The sequence below is a fragment of the Oncorhynchus gorbuscha genome, linkage group LG09 (assembly GCF_021184085.1).
Source record: "Oncorhynchus gorbuscha isolate QuinsamMale2020 ecotype Even-year linkage group LG09, OgorEven_v1.0, whole genome shotgun sequence".
Taxonomy (NCBI): Eukaryota; Metazoa; Chordata; class Actinopteri; order Salmoniformes; family Salmonidae; genus Oncorhynchus; species Oncorhynchus gorbuscha.
This window is the reverse complement of record NC_060181.1, coordinates 92,744,051-92,758,906: the sequence shown is the minus strand read 5'-3', so window position 1 is coordinate 92,758,906 and position 14,856 is coordinate 92,744,051. Positions and strand designations below refer to the sequence as shown.

Sequence of the window (14,856 nt, the reverse complement as noted above, 5' to 3'; positions counted from 1 at the left end):
TATATAACCTCTCTACTGTATATAACCTCTCTACTGTATATAGCCTCTCTACTGTATATAGCCTCTCTACTGTATATAGCCCCTCTACTGTATATAGCCTCTACTGTATATAGCCTCTCTGAATAATATCTGTATATAGCCTCTACTGTATGTAGCCTCTCTACTGTATATAGCCTCTCTACTGTATATAGCCTCTCTACTGTATATAGCCTCTCTACACAGACAGACAGACATGTATATAGCCTCTCTACTGTTATTTTTCACTGTCTTTTTACTGTTGTTTTATTTATTTACTTACCTATTGTTCACCTAATACCTTTTTTGCACTATTGGTTAGAGCCTGTAAGGAGGTAAACATGTCACTGTAAGGTGTATTGTATTCGGTGCACGTGACAAATAAACATTGATTTGATTTGATTTAAATAATAATAATAATAATGATCATAGTAGTTAGTAAAAATGAAAACAGGCTAAGAAACAGTTATTGTTTTGTAACCTATAAAAAAATATATAAAATGAACCACCAGAGCCATTTATACAAAACTTTATTGCATTTGGTGGTCATCACCCAAATGTGATAACTTAAAGCATTGCTATTTGCCTCCTTCCTCAGGAAACAGTCTGATAGCTGACACCGTGGTGGTAGGTTTGTTTGATGCCCTGCTCTAGAGTTCCCATGGCCCAGCAGACTCAACCTGGGAAAAGAGGGATGGACACGTTTACCACCAGTTTTTAATAAAAGTCTGAGAGTTACCACCAGTGGACCTGAATAATATCCTATATATCATCACACAGAGACTTTTAGTGGATTTTTTTTGTGACTTTTGGAGTGAGTGCAGTACATCCAAAACGACCAGTGGCCCTGAATAATATCCTATATATCATCACACAGACAGACAGACATAGTGAAGGAGGTTTAAACAGCGCGTGAAGTTACCACCAGTGGCCCTGAATAATATCCTATATATCATCACACAGACAGACAGACATAGTGAAGGAGGTTTAAACAGCGCGTGAAGTTACCACCAGTGGACCTGAATAATATCCTATATATCATCACACAGACAGACAGACATAGTGAAGGAGGTTTAAACAGCGCGTGAAGTTACCACCAGTGGCCCTGAATAATATCCTATATATCATCACACAGACAGACAGACATAGTGAAGGAGGTTTAAACAGCGCGTGAAGTTACCACCAGTGGACCTGAATAATTTTACATTGTGAAGGAGGTTTAAACAGCGCGTGAAGTTACCACCAGTGGACCTGAATAATATCCTATATATCATCACACAGACAGACAGACATAGTGAAGGAGGTTTAAACAGCGCGTGAAGTTACCACCAGTGGCCCTGAATAATATCCTATATATCATCACACAGACAGACATAGTGAAGGAGGTTTAAACAGCGCGTGAAGTTACCACCAGTGGCCCTGAATAATATCCTATATATCATCACACAGACAGACAGACATAGTGAAGGAGGTTTAAACAGCGCGTGAAGTTACCACCAGTGGACCTGAATAATATCCTATATATCATCACACAGACAGACAGACATAGTGAAGGAGGTTTAAACAGCGCGTGAAGTTACCACCAGTGGCCCTGAATAATATCCTATATATCATCACACAGACAGACATAGTGAAGGAGGTTTAAACAGCGCGTGAAGTTACCACCAGTGGACCTGAATAATATCCTATATATCATCACACAGACAGACATAGTGAAGGAGGTTTAAACAGCGCGTGAAGTTACCACCAGTGGCCCTGAATAATATCCTATATATCATATATCACACAGACAGACAGACATAGTGAAGGGTTTAAACAGGTTTAACCACACACAGACAGACAGACATAGTGAAGGAGGTTTAAACAGCGCGTGAAGTTACCACCAGTGGACCTGAATAATATCCTATATATCATCACACAGACAGACATAGTGAAGGAGGTTTAAACAGCGCGTGAAGTTACCACCAGTGGACCTGAATAATATCCTATATATCATCACACAGACAGACAGACATAGTGAAGGAGGTTTAAACAGCGCGTGAGGTTACCACCAGTGGCCCTGAATAATATCCTATATATCATCACACAGACAGACAGACATAGTGAAGGAGGTTTAAACAGCGCGTGAAGTTACCACCAGTGGACCTGAATAATATCCTATATATCATCACACAGACAGACAGACATAGTGAAGGAGGTTTAAACAGCGCGTGAAGTTACCACCAGTGGCCCTGAATAATATCCTATATATCATCACACAGACAGACAGACATAGTGAAGGAGGTTTAAACAGCGCGTGAAGTTACCACCAGTGGACCTGAATAATATCCTATATATCATCACACAGACAGACAGACATAGTGAAGGAGGTTTAAACAGCGCGTGAAGTTACCACCAGTGGCCCTGAATAATATCCTATATATCATCACACAGACAGACATAGTGAAGGAGGTTTAAACAGCGCGTGAAGTTACCACCAGTGGACCTGAATAATATCCTATATATCATCACACAGACAGACATAGTGAAGGAGGTTTAAACAGCGCGTGAAGTTACCACCAGTGGACCTGAATAATATCCTATATATCATCACACAGACAGACAGACATAGTGAAGGAGGTTTAAACAGCGCGTGAAGTTACCACCAGTGGACCTGAATAATATCCTATATATCATCACACAGACAGACAGACATAGTGAAGGAGGTTTAAACAGCAGACAGACATAGTGAAGTTACCACCAGTGGCCCTGAATAATATCCTATATATCATCACACAGACAGACATAGTGAAGGAGGTTTAAACAGCGCGTGAAGTTACCACCAGTGGACCTGAATAATATCCTATATATCATCACACAGACAGACAGACATAGTGAAGGAGGTTTAAACAGCGCGTGAAGTTACCACCAGTGGACCTGAATAATATCCTATATATCATCACACAGACAGACAGACATAGTGAAGGAGGTTTAAACAGCGCGTGAAGTTACCACCAGTGGACCTGAATAATATCCTATATATCATCACACAGACAGACAGACATAGTGAAGGAGGTTTAAACAGCGCGTGAAGTTACCACCAGTGGCCCTGAATAATATCCTATATATCATCACACAGACAGACAGACATAGTGAAGGAGGTTTAAACAGCGCGTGAAGTTACCACCAGTGGACCTGAATAATATCCTATATATCATCACACAGACAGACATAGTGAAGGAGGTTTAAACAGCGCGTGAAGTTACCACCAGTGGACCTGAATAATATCCTATATATCATCACACAGACAGACATAGTGAAGGAGGTTTAAACAGCACGTGAAGTTACCACCAGTGGACCTGAATAATATCCTATATATCACACAGACAGACAGACATAGTGAAGGAGGTTTAAACAGCACGTGAAGTTACCACCAGTGGACCTGAATAATATCCTATATATCATCACACAGACAGACATAGTGAAGGAGGTTTAAACAGCGCGTGAAGTTACCACCAGTGGACCTGAATAATATCCTATATATCATCACACAGACAGACAGACATAGTGAAGGAGGTTTAAACAGCACGTGAAGTTACCACCAGTGGACCTGAAAGAGAGATAGGTAGAGGTACTGAATGCTCCTGAGGGAGAGATAGGTAGAGGTACTGAATGCTCCTGAGGGAGAGATAGGTAGAGGTACTGAATGCTCCTGAGGGAGAGATAGGTAGAGGTACTTAATGATCCTGAAAGAGAGATAGGTAGAGGTACTGAATGCTCCTGAGGGAGAGATAGGTAGAGGTACTGAATGCTCCTGAAAGAGAGATAGGTAGAGGTACTGAATGCTCCTGAATGAGAGATAGGTAGTTACTGAATGATCCTGAAAGAGAGATAGGTAGAGGTACTGAATGATCCTGAAAGAGAGATAGGTAGAGGTACTGAATGCTCCTGAGGGAGAGATAGGTAGAGGTACTGAATGCTCCTGAAAGAGAGATAGGTAGAGGTACTGAATGCCTCTGAAAGAGAGATAGGTAGAGGTACTGAATGCTCCTGAAAGAGAGATAGGTAGAGGTACTGAATGCTCCTGAGGGAGAGATAGGTAGAGGTACTGAATGCTCCTGAGGGAGAGATAGGTAGAGGTACTGAATGCTTCTGAAAGAGAGATGGCAAGAGAGTTACATTTTTATTGAGGACTATAAGGGTGCCTTCCAATCAGTCAAATGGATGAGTAAAAGTCGCAGCAACTCAATGATTTTCGCAAGGAGTGTGGGGGGGGGGGGGGGGGAGTGTTGAACAGTGTGTTTCCCCACCAAACAGCTGTGTTGAACATGTGTTTCATGCATTTTGGTTTGAAGGTAGGCTTATTATTGGGTTCAAGTTGTATCTCCATGTATGTATCTTCGCTCTCACTCTCTCTGACCCCTGACCTCCAGCAAAACCCTCTGATCAGTCTCTGGCAAGGAGTTACTACAGGCTTATGGTATATATATCTCCATTCTGCTCGGCATACAGAGTATTAGCTATACATTACATTTACATTTACATTTAAGTCATTTAGCAGACGCTCTTATCCAGAGCGACTTACAAATTGGTGCATTCACCTTATGACATCCAGTGGGACAGTCACTTAACAATAGTGCATCTAAAACTTAGGGGGGGTGGGGTGAGAGGGATTACTTAACCTATCCTAGGTATTCCTTAAAGAGGTGGGGTTTCAGGTGTCTCCGGAAGGTGGTGATTGACTCCGCTGTCCTGGCGTCGTGAGGGAGTTTGTTCCACCATTGGGGGGCCAGGGCAGCGAACAGTTTTGACTGGGCTGAGCGGGAGCTGTACTTCCTCAGTGGTAGGGAGGCGAGCAGGCCAGAGGTGGATGAACGCAGTGCCCTTGTTTGGGTGTAGGGCCTGATCAGAGCCTGGAGGTACTGAGGTGCCGTTCCCCTCACAGCTCCGTAGGCAAGCACCATGGTCTTGTAGCGGATGCGAGCTTCAACTGGAAGCCAGTGGAGAGAACGGAGGAGCGGGGTGACGTGAGAGAACTTGGGAAGGTTGAACACCAGACGGGCTGCGGCGTTCTGGATGAGTTGAAGGGGTTTAATGGCACAGGCAGGGAGCCCAGCCAACAGCGAGTTGCAGTAATCCAGACGGGAGATGACAAGTGCCTGGATTAGGACCTGCGCCGCTTCCTGTGTGAGGCAGGGTCGTACTCTGCGGATGTTGTAGAGCATGAACCTACAGGAACGGGCCACCGCCTTGATGTTAGTTGAGAACGACAGGGTGTTGTCCAGGATCACGCCAAGGTTCTTGGCGCTCTGGGAGGAGGACACAATGGAGTTGTCGACCGTGATGGCGAGATCATGGAACGGGCAGTCCTTCCCCGGGAGGAAGAGCAGCTCCGTCTTGCCGAGGTTCAGCTTGAGGTGGTGATCCGTCATCCACACTGATATGTCTGCCAGACATGCAGAGATGCGATTCGCCACCTGGTCATCAGAAGGGGGAAAGGAGAAGATTAATTGTGTGTCGTCTGCATAGCAATGATAAGAGAGACCATGTGAGGTTATGACAGAGCCAAGTGACTTGGTGTATAGCGAGAATAGGAGAGGGCCAAGAACAGAGCCCTGGGGGACACCAGTGGTGAGAGCGCGTGGTGAGGAGACAGATTCTCGCCACGCCACCTGGTAGGAGCGACCTGTCAGGTAGGACGCAATCCAAGCGTGGGCCGCGCCGGAGATGCCCAACTCGGAGAGGGTGGAGAGGAGGATCTGATGGTTCACAGTATCGAAGGCAGCCGATAGATCTAGAAGGATGTGAGCAGAGGAGAGAGAGTTAGCTTTAGCAGTGCGGAGCGCCTCCGTGATACAGAGGAGAGCAGTCTCAGTTGAATGACTAGTCTTGAAACCTGACTGATTTGGATCCAGAAGGTCATTCAGAGAGAGATAGCGGGAGAGCTGGCCAAGGACGGCACGTTCAAGAGTTTTGGAGAGAAAAGAAAGAAGGGATACTGGTCTGTAATTGTTGACATCGGAGGGATCGAGTGTAGGTTTTTTCAGAAGGGGTGCAACTCTCGCTCTCTTGAAGACGGAAGGGACGTAGCCAACGGTCAGGGATGAGTTGATGAGCGAGGTGAGGTAAGGGAGAAGGTCTCCGGAAATGGTCTGGAGAAGAGAGGAGGGGATAGGGTCAAGCGGGCAGGTTGTTGGGCGGCCGGCCGTCACAAGACGCGAGATTTCATCTGGAGAGAGAGGGGAGAAAGAGGTCAGAGCACAGGGTAGGGCAGTGTGAGCAGAACCAGCGGTGTCGTTTGACTTAGCAAACGAGGATCGGATGTCGTCGACCTTCTTTTCAAAATGGTTGACGAAGTCATCTGCAGAGAGGGAGGAGGGGGGAGGGGGCGGAGGATTCAGGAGGGAGGAGAAGGTGGCAAAGAGCTTCCTAGGGTTAGAGGCAGATGCTTGGAATTTAGCGTGGTAGAAAGTGGCTTTAGCAGCAGAGACAGAGGAGGAAAATGTAGAGAGGAGGGAGTGAAAGGATGCCAGGTCCGCAGGGAGGCGAGTTTTCCTCCATTTCCGCTCGGCTGCCCGGAGCCCTGTTCTGTGAGCTCGCAATGAGTCATCGAGCCACGGAGCGGGAGGGGAGGACCGAGCCGGCCTGGAGGATAGGGGACATAGAGAGTCAAGGGATGCAGAGAGGGAGGAGAGGAGGGTTGAGGAGGCAGAATCAGGAGATAGGTGGGAGAAGGTTTGAGCGGAGGGAAGAGATGATAGGATGGAAGAGGAGAGAGTAGCGGGGGAGAGAGAGCGAAGGTTGGGACGGCGCGATACCATCCGAGTAGGGGCAGTGTGGGAGGTGTTGGATGAGAGCGAGAGGGAAAAGGATACAAGGCAGTGGTCGGAGACTTGGAGGGGACACAGCATATAAAACAATATGTATGCCTTACTAACATCCCGTACCTTGTCAGCTCAGGGGTTCGAACTTGCAACCTTCCAGTTACTAGTCCAATGCTCTAACCACTAGGCTACCCTGCCGCCCTGGCTTAGTGACAAGGGAGTATTCCATGTTTCTGCTGGTAGCAGGCCTCAACCTGGATGCTGGGAAATGTCCTGTCTTGGATTACGGTTGTATCCATCTCCACCAGGCTCCTGGAAATCATCTGACAAACCTGCAATACAATTGTAACTGTATTTAGTCAATTGAAGTCATGAGAGACGTAGGTTCTTTACACAGGAGTGTAGAGGTCTTTGTTCCAGCACTTCACTAACATCTCATTCAACTAATTGTGGTCTAAATTGAACAACGACAAAACACTTACACACAGTTCTGTCCCCTGGGACAGAAACCACCTACTTTTGTGTTATTGAAAACAGCTTCCCAAGTTACAAGATTAGTTACAATTCTGCACGATAGAGAAGAAACACATTTCTATCTGACCTTGTGAATAAACTCCAAGTACCAAGATGATTTTCTTGGTGGCTGCTGGGAGGTTCCCAAGTTCTTTAGATCAGTCTGGATGTTGGGGGATGTGCTTCAACCTGATGAAGAGAGAGCAGAGAGGGGGAAGACATGAACCACACTGCTCAAATTCCTGTGCTGTTTCAAGCTGCTGAGACCCCCCCCCCCTCCCCTCCCAAGTACCTTTAATGGGCCATCATGTGGTAAATAGTTGCTTGATCAAGATGTCAGCAGTTTACGTTTAGCTAGGTCATCTACAGTATTGGCAGTGAAATTGAGAGGGGCACGTTTCTTGCCAACTTCTTCAGTCACCAATGAATCAGTAAACAAGCAGTGGAATGTAGTTTGACAAGTGTTTAAAAGTCAGTAACAAGATGTGTGTTCCCATCCAGGCCCTTTTCACAGCATGCAGTGGCCTGATAGGGAGATGACAATAATTACATCATGTAGGTTTCACTACCAAAGCCGTGTTATCATGTACTGCCCCGTTGCTAAACAATCCAACCATTTGTTGTTGTTGTTCGTGTCATTGATATAAATGGGCAATTCAAATACAATATCCAGTTTATACACATTGACTGTATTATCTCTAGGGTCCTGTGTTGGTCCGGCAGCAGGCTGCTTTGTAATGATCTTACTCCCTCACCACCTGAAACGCAATAACATCAAAACATGAATAACAATACGCCTAGTTAGTCAGTAACTTTGCTAACTGGACTAATTAAAACACTCATGTACATGTGCACAATAGGCTAAATGTCTATTTGCAGTGAAATTGAGGGGCATTTTTCTTGCCAACGTTTTCAATCAATTAACAGGGAGCAGAGTGTTTCAGTCAGTCTAGAAACCTAGCCAGTCTAGCAACATAGCCAGTCTAGAAACCTAGTCAGTCTAGAAACCTAGCCAGTCTAGAAAAACCGACCTAGTCTAGAAACCTAGCCAGTCTAGAATCCTAGTCAGTCTAGAAACCTAGCCAGTCTAGAAACCTAGCCAGTCTAGAAACCTAGCCAGTCTAGAAACCTACCTAGTCTAGAAACCTACCTAGTCTAGAAACCTAGCCCAGCAGTTTCAATTAGCTATCTAGCTAGCTACTGGCATTTATAAATCAACTCCATCAATCAGATGGTTAACTAACTAGCAAATACATTTGTTTTCCTCTCAAATTTAAAGCTGCCTGACAAAGTTAGCCGGTGATAGTAAAGCTAGGATGCATGTCAGAGGCCAGATGGCTAACGCAATAGCGGCTGTCAATGCAATGGCTGGTGTGGTGTTTGTCTGAAACACACCATTATATTTCACATGATCAGCAAATGACTCTCATTACTGTCACGCTTTATCACAACAACAACAAACATCTATGAACATCGATAAAAGAGACAGTTACTTTCGAGTAGTAATTTAATTTACCTCATCCTCTCTTGCACATGTTGGGAGCTACTTCTTGATATTTGATTGATGGAACAATCCAGCCAATAGTTAGTTGGTTGTGGTTTGGGCAGATGGAACTGATTGGTCACCAGTACAAGGTCCTGCCCCCAGGGCGAAAATCATTTTCCCTTGCACATCTTAATCTACAAATTTACAAAATGTTTTACAAGATTACGTTGCGTGACAGTAACAGAACTCTGATAGAGCGCAGATAAAACATTATGCAAGTTTTATTTTTGATTCACAGCAGAATATTCACATTCGTAAATGAACTTTTAATAATTCTAAAAAATAAATTATAGCTGAAAATTTTATTGAATGTGTTCAAATTTCAAGTTCAAATTTTGCGACTGTTGTTAAATCTTTCACACATGCTGATACAAGCTTGCAAAATCAAATTACACATTTGGGAATCAGACTTGCAACCACGAATCTGAAACTACAAAATTTAAACTCATCTTTATAAACCCATACATGTTTGTCTTTTTATCAGACACTCTTAACCAGAGCGATTTACAGGAAGGAGCAATTAGGGTTAAGTGCCTTGCTCAGGAATTAGCAACCTTTTGGTTACTGGCCCAACGCTGTTCTCCACCAAGCTACCTGCCATCCCGCTGGGATTCATATTTTGTTGTCAGCATTATTAATGCTCACCACAATAAAAACACCTCTCCTTAGCATCGTAACAGTCAGGTTTAATAAATAGATACGGGATTTGCTCGACGCTAGAGGTTTAATAGAGGTTCCAGACATTCCTGTTTCGTTGTTTCACCAGTTCCAACGCAACGCTCATCCCCGTCTTTTCATTGGCTGAGCCTGGCGCGCATTGTGGAAGATGCATGGCCCATAATAAACACAGTGTCCCTTGTGTCTTATTAGTGCTCAATGAGAAACTAATGAGAGACACTTTAATCTGCATCCTCCATTAAATCTGTTAGTAAACAAACAAGCTGGCCAGCTAGGATCAAAAGGCTGAGAGACACAAGGTTACCGCCGGGGGGGGGTCATCAAGGTCACGGTCCTGTCAGTCAGATAGTCAGTACTAGACCCGACTGGCTTTGTGTCACACATGATTAGAGCTATTATCTTCAGGCTGTGCAATACGTTTTGTATGATGAGGGTTTAAATTGTATTGCTTTTTATGTGTTTAATGCTTTGTGTTTTCAATACATACAGCCCTGTTTTACTGCACCGGCTTGCTGACAACAAGGCATTGATATGATTTCATCTGAACGGTTGATATGATATTCCTAAAAACGCTACATGGCTTACACTGTATTTATATTCATAGATTATATAGGTAAAGGAGGGTCGTGTTTTGTGTTGTTGGAGGTTTGAGGACAAGGTCATTATTGGGGTAGAGAGAGAGAGAGAGAGAGAGAGAGAGAGAGAGAGAGAGAGAGAGAGAGAGAGAGAGAGAGACTTGACTTTTGGTCTTTCTTTATTGAAACATTCTCAATTCATTTAAAACTCACCCCCCACTCCTAAAATAAAAAAATAAAAATATATCCTGTACTGCATACATGTACCATACTCACCTTTCCATATACCACATGATACAAATCACCATACACGAAAACCCTCTCCTACAACCGTATATCCAAAACATCTTCCCCAGCAATACAGACAGCCCCCCCAACACACCATATCTCCTCAAACATCTCCACACATTTGATCATTTTATAGAACTCAAACTCAACCCTAAGGCACGCAGAGACCATCCCATTAAACAGTAGTAAAGGGTCTGTTATCCCCCCACCTTTGACCCTGTTCCTCCTTGTTAGCCAATCGACGTCATTTCCGGTCACAACTTGCAGGCTTATTTTCGAATTGCTGTGCGTTTTGTTGCCAACCTATTTTGCTACCTGACAACTTTACGGGTTTCACTTTTTAATTACCGTTCATATATTAATTTTTTCCTCGACTTTTCTTTCCTCGACTTTTTCACTCCGGACGCTTTATCTGGACACATTCGTCAGGACCTCCAACAGCCAAAGCTAAGTAGTAACATTAACATGATGCCTTCTTATTGCAGCCGCTGTGCTCACCTTACGGCGAGGATAGCTGTACTGCAAGCCCAGCTTCAGACGCAATCGTTAGGCAAGGGTAATTTCAGTGTAGGAAAGGATGAAACAGCGTCTGTGCCACCAGTAAGTACAGATAGTAGTATAAATCCCCTGGCACAGTCCCCGCAGCCGGACAACTTTCTCACGGTTTCTGGAAGGAAATGCTGTAGGAACGCTCAACCGGTGTTGCTCATTCAGCAGACAGAAACTTTCAACCGGTTTTCCCCATTAAGCAGCGGGTCGGTGTCAGAGGCCGAGTCTTCTCTGGTCTCTACTCCTCCCGTTACGGGGTCTGAGACGCCGAAGCTTCCCACCATTAGCTCTGACAAATTGAAAACTCTAGTCATTGGCGACTCCATTACCCGCAGTATTAGACTTAAAGCGAATCATCCAGCGATCATACACTGTTTACCCGGGGGCAGGGCTACCGACGTTAAGGCTAATCTGAAGATGGTGCTGGCTAAAGCTAAAACTGGCGAGTGTAGAGAGTATACTTTCTACAAACTTTCTACTATTAAACTCGGACAAAACAGAGATGCTTGTTCTAGGTCCCAAGTAACAAAGAGATCTTCTGTTGAATCTGACAATTAATCTTAATGGTTGTACAGTCGTCTCAAATAAAACTGTGAAGGACCTCGGCGTTACTCTGGACCCTGATCTCTCTTTTGAAGAACATATCAAGACCATTTCGAGGACAGCTTTTTTCCATCTACGTAACATTGCAAAAATCAGAAACTTTCTGTCCAAAAATGATGCAGAAAAATTAATCCATGCTTTTGTCACTTCTAGGTTAGACTACTGCAATGCTCTATTTTCCGGCTACCCGGATAAAGCACTAAATAAACTTCAGTTAGTGCTAAATACGGCTGCTAGAATCCTGACTAGAACCAAAAAATTTGATCATATTACTCCAGTGCTAGCCTCTCTACACTGGCTTCCTGTCAAAGCAAGGGCTGATTTCAAGGTTTTACTGCTAACCTACAAAGCATTACATGGGCTTGCTCCTACCTACCTCTCTGATTTGGTCCTGCCGTACATACCTACACGTACGCTACGGTCACAAGACGCAGGCCTCCTAATTGTCCCTAGAATTTCTAAGCAAACAGCTGGAGGCAGGGCTTTCTCCTATAGAGCTCCATTTTTATGGAACGGTCTGCCTACCCATGTCAGAGACGCAAACTCGGTCTCAACCTTTAAGTCTTTACTGAAGCCTCATCTCTTCAGTGGGTCATATGATTGAGTGTAGTCTGGCCCAGGAGTGGGAAGGTGAACGGAAAGGCTCTGGAGCAACGAACCGCCCTTGCTGTCTCTGCCTGGCCTGTTCCCCTCTTTTCACTGGGATTCTTTGCCTCTAACCCTGTTACGGGGCTGAGTCACTGGCTTGCTGGGGCTCTCTCGTGCCGTCCCTGGGGGGTGCGTCACCTGGGTGGGTTGATTCACTGTTGTGGTCGGCCTGTCTGGGTTCCCCCCCCTTGGGTTGTACCGTGTCGGAGATCTTTGTGGGCTATACTCGGCCTTGTCTCAGGATGGTAAGTTGGTGGTTGAAGATTTCCCTCTAGTGGTGTGGGGGCTGTGCTTTGGCAAAGTGGGTTGGGTTATATCCTTCCTGTTTGGCCCTGTCCGGGGTGTCCTCGGATGGGGCCACAGTGTCTCCTGACCCCTCCTGTCTCAGCCTCCAGTATTTATGCTGCAGTAGTTTATGTGTCGGGGGCTGGGGTCAGTTTGTTTATCTGGAGTACTTCTCCTGTCCTATTCAGGTGTCCTGTGTGAATCTAAGTGTGCGTTCTCTAATTCTCTCCTTCTCTCTTTCTTTCTCTCTCTCTCTCGGAGGACCTGAGCCCTAGGACCATGCCCCAGGACTACCTGACATGATGACTCCTTGCTGTCCCCAGTCCACCTGGCCATGCTGCTGCTCCAGTTTCAACTGGCCTGGGCCCTAGGACCATGTCCCAGGCCTACCTGACATGAGGACTCCTTGCTGTCCCCAGTCCACCTGGCCATGCTCCTGCTCCAGTTTCAACTGTTCTGCCTTACTATTATTCAACCATGCTGGTCATTTATGAACATTTGAACATCTTGGCCACGTTCTGTTATAATCTCCACCCGGCACAGCCAGAAGAGGACTGGCCACCCCACATATGCTCTCTCTAATTCTCTCTTTCTTTCTCTCTCTCGGAGGACCTGAGCCCTAGGACCGTGCCCCAGGACTACCTGACATGATGGCTCCTTGCTGTCCCCAGTCCACCTGACTGTGCTGCTGCTCCAGTTTCAACTGTTCTGCCTTATTACTATTTGACCATGCTGGTCATTTATGAACATTTGAACATCTTGGTCATGTTCTGTTATAATCTCTACCCGGCACAGCCAGAAGAGGACTGGCCACCCCACATAGCCCGGTTCCTCTCTAGGTTTCTTCCTAGGTTTTGGCCTTTCTAGGGAGTTTTTCCTAGCCACCGTGCTTTTACACCTGCATTGTTTGCTGTTTGGGGTTTTAGGCTGGGTTTCTGTACAGCACTTTGAGATATCAGCTGATGTACAAAGGGCTATATAAATAAATTTGATTTGATTTGATTTAGCCAAATAGCTAACTTTGCCTGAGCAAACAGAAAATTCAACCAAACACATTTTTCTTTCTCCTTACTCGAATACCTGTATCCCATTATAAACATCCCAACAGTAAAAACCACCCCCAACCTGTCACACAGACATTCCAACAGAGACATTAATGGCATTAACCTGGTGCACACAGAAAACACATGAATCACAGTTTCTTTCATTTGACAGAAAGGACACCCCTGCCCAATTCCCGGATCAACCCGTGCCAACCAGCTGTTAGTGGCCAGGGCTCCATGAAGAACCCTCCACTGGAGGTCCCCTGACCTCTTTGGTACTGGGGGTTTGTAGAGCCCCCTCCATCTAAAACCCACCATACTCTCCGCCCCACATACCCCCTGCCACTGATGTGTCTTCACTCCTGTTAGGCTTCTAATGCTCCTAACCTTAACGCAGAGGTTGTAGAAGGCTTTACCTCCAACCCCCTCAAACTCCCCCAGGCTCGGAGTGTTAAAATCTAACAAGTCCTCCAGACCCCCTTGCCAGTCTCCAGTCTCTGCCGTCACCTGCAGTGGCGGGAACATTGGTGGCCCCTCTCCCTTTGGCCTCTCAAACACCCCCCTTACCGGCTCAGACAGTGCCTCCTGGACCTCCTCCAGGAATCTCTCCAGCAGCCTAAGAGACGTTATTCCTGTTTGTTGCGCCAAGACCTCTGGGGTTTTCCACCCCTCCTCTCCCAGCAGTCTCAGGTCACCCAGCCTTTGTAAACCCCCTGCCATCAGTTGCCTCTGCAGGGTGGCCGACTGAACCAATCTCAAAGGGATGGCTGGGTTGTGGAAGATGGGCTCCTCCCACACCCACTGCCCAGGCTCCACACCCCCTTCTCGTGTGGGCCTTAGCAGCTGCCAGGCCCTCAGCACCGCAGAGTAAAACTCTGAGAGACCTGCTGTACTCAGCCTCTCCAGCTTCATGAGGAACAGCTGCCGGTCCAACCCTAATCCGCCAGCTCTCCTCAGCAGCGCATGCTGGTTCCCTCCAGCCAACATCAGTGTGGTACAGCAGTCTCTGCACCGCCTTTAGTCGGAAAGCAGCCATCCTGCTCTCCAGTTCCACCAGGCCCTGTCCTCCTTCGTGGACGGTCATGTACAAAACTGCTGCCTTCAGCCAGTGATGTCCCGACCAAAAGAAGTCCACCAGCTTGCGTTGCAGGTCTGCAAGCAGACCAGCGGGGGGGTTGAGGACAGCCAGTTTATGCCACAAGGAAGATGCCACCAGGTTGTTGATTATCAGCACCCTCCCTCTATATGACACTTGGGACAGGAGCCACCTCCACCTGGCCAGTCTTGACACCACTACCTGTGACAGCCCC

The 14,856-nt window shown here is 46.1% G+C and overlaps 1 long non-coding RNA gene across 1 annotated transcript; it reads right to left on the bottom strand.

The window, feature by feature from the left end:
- Window positions 1-576: 576 nt before the first annotated feature.
- Window positions 577-8,085, bottom strand: LOC124043025. Its single transcript, XR_006840242.1, has 4 exons — window positions 7,624-8,085; window positions 7,420-7,520; window positions 6,942-7,150; window positions 577-695 (listed from the first exon to the last, which is right to left on the bottom strand). It is a non-coding gene; the product is annotated as an uncharacterized LOC124043025 (long non-coding RNA).
- Between the last annotated feature and the right edge of the window lie 6,771 nt (window positions 8,086-14,856).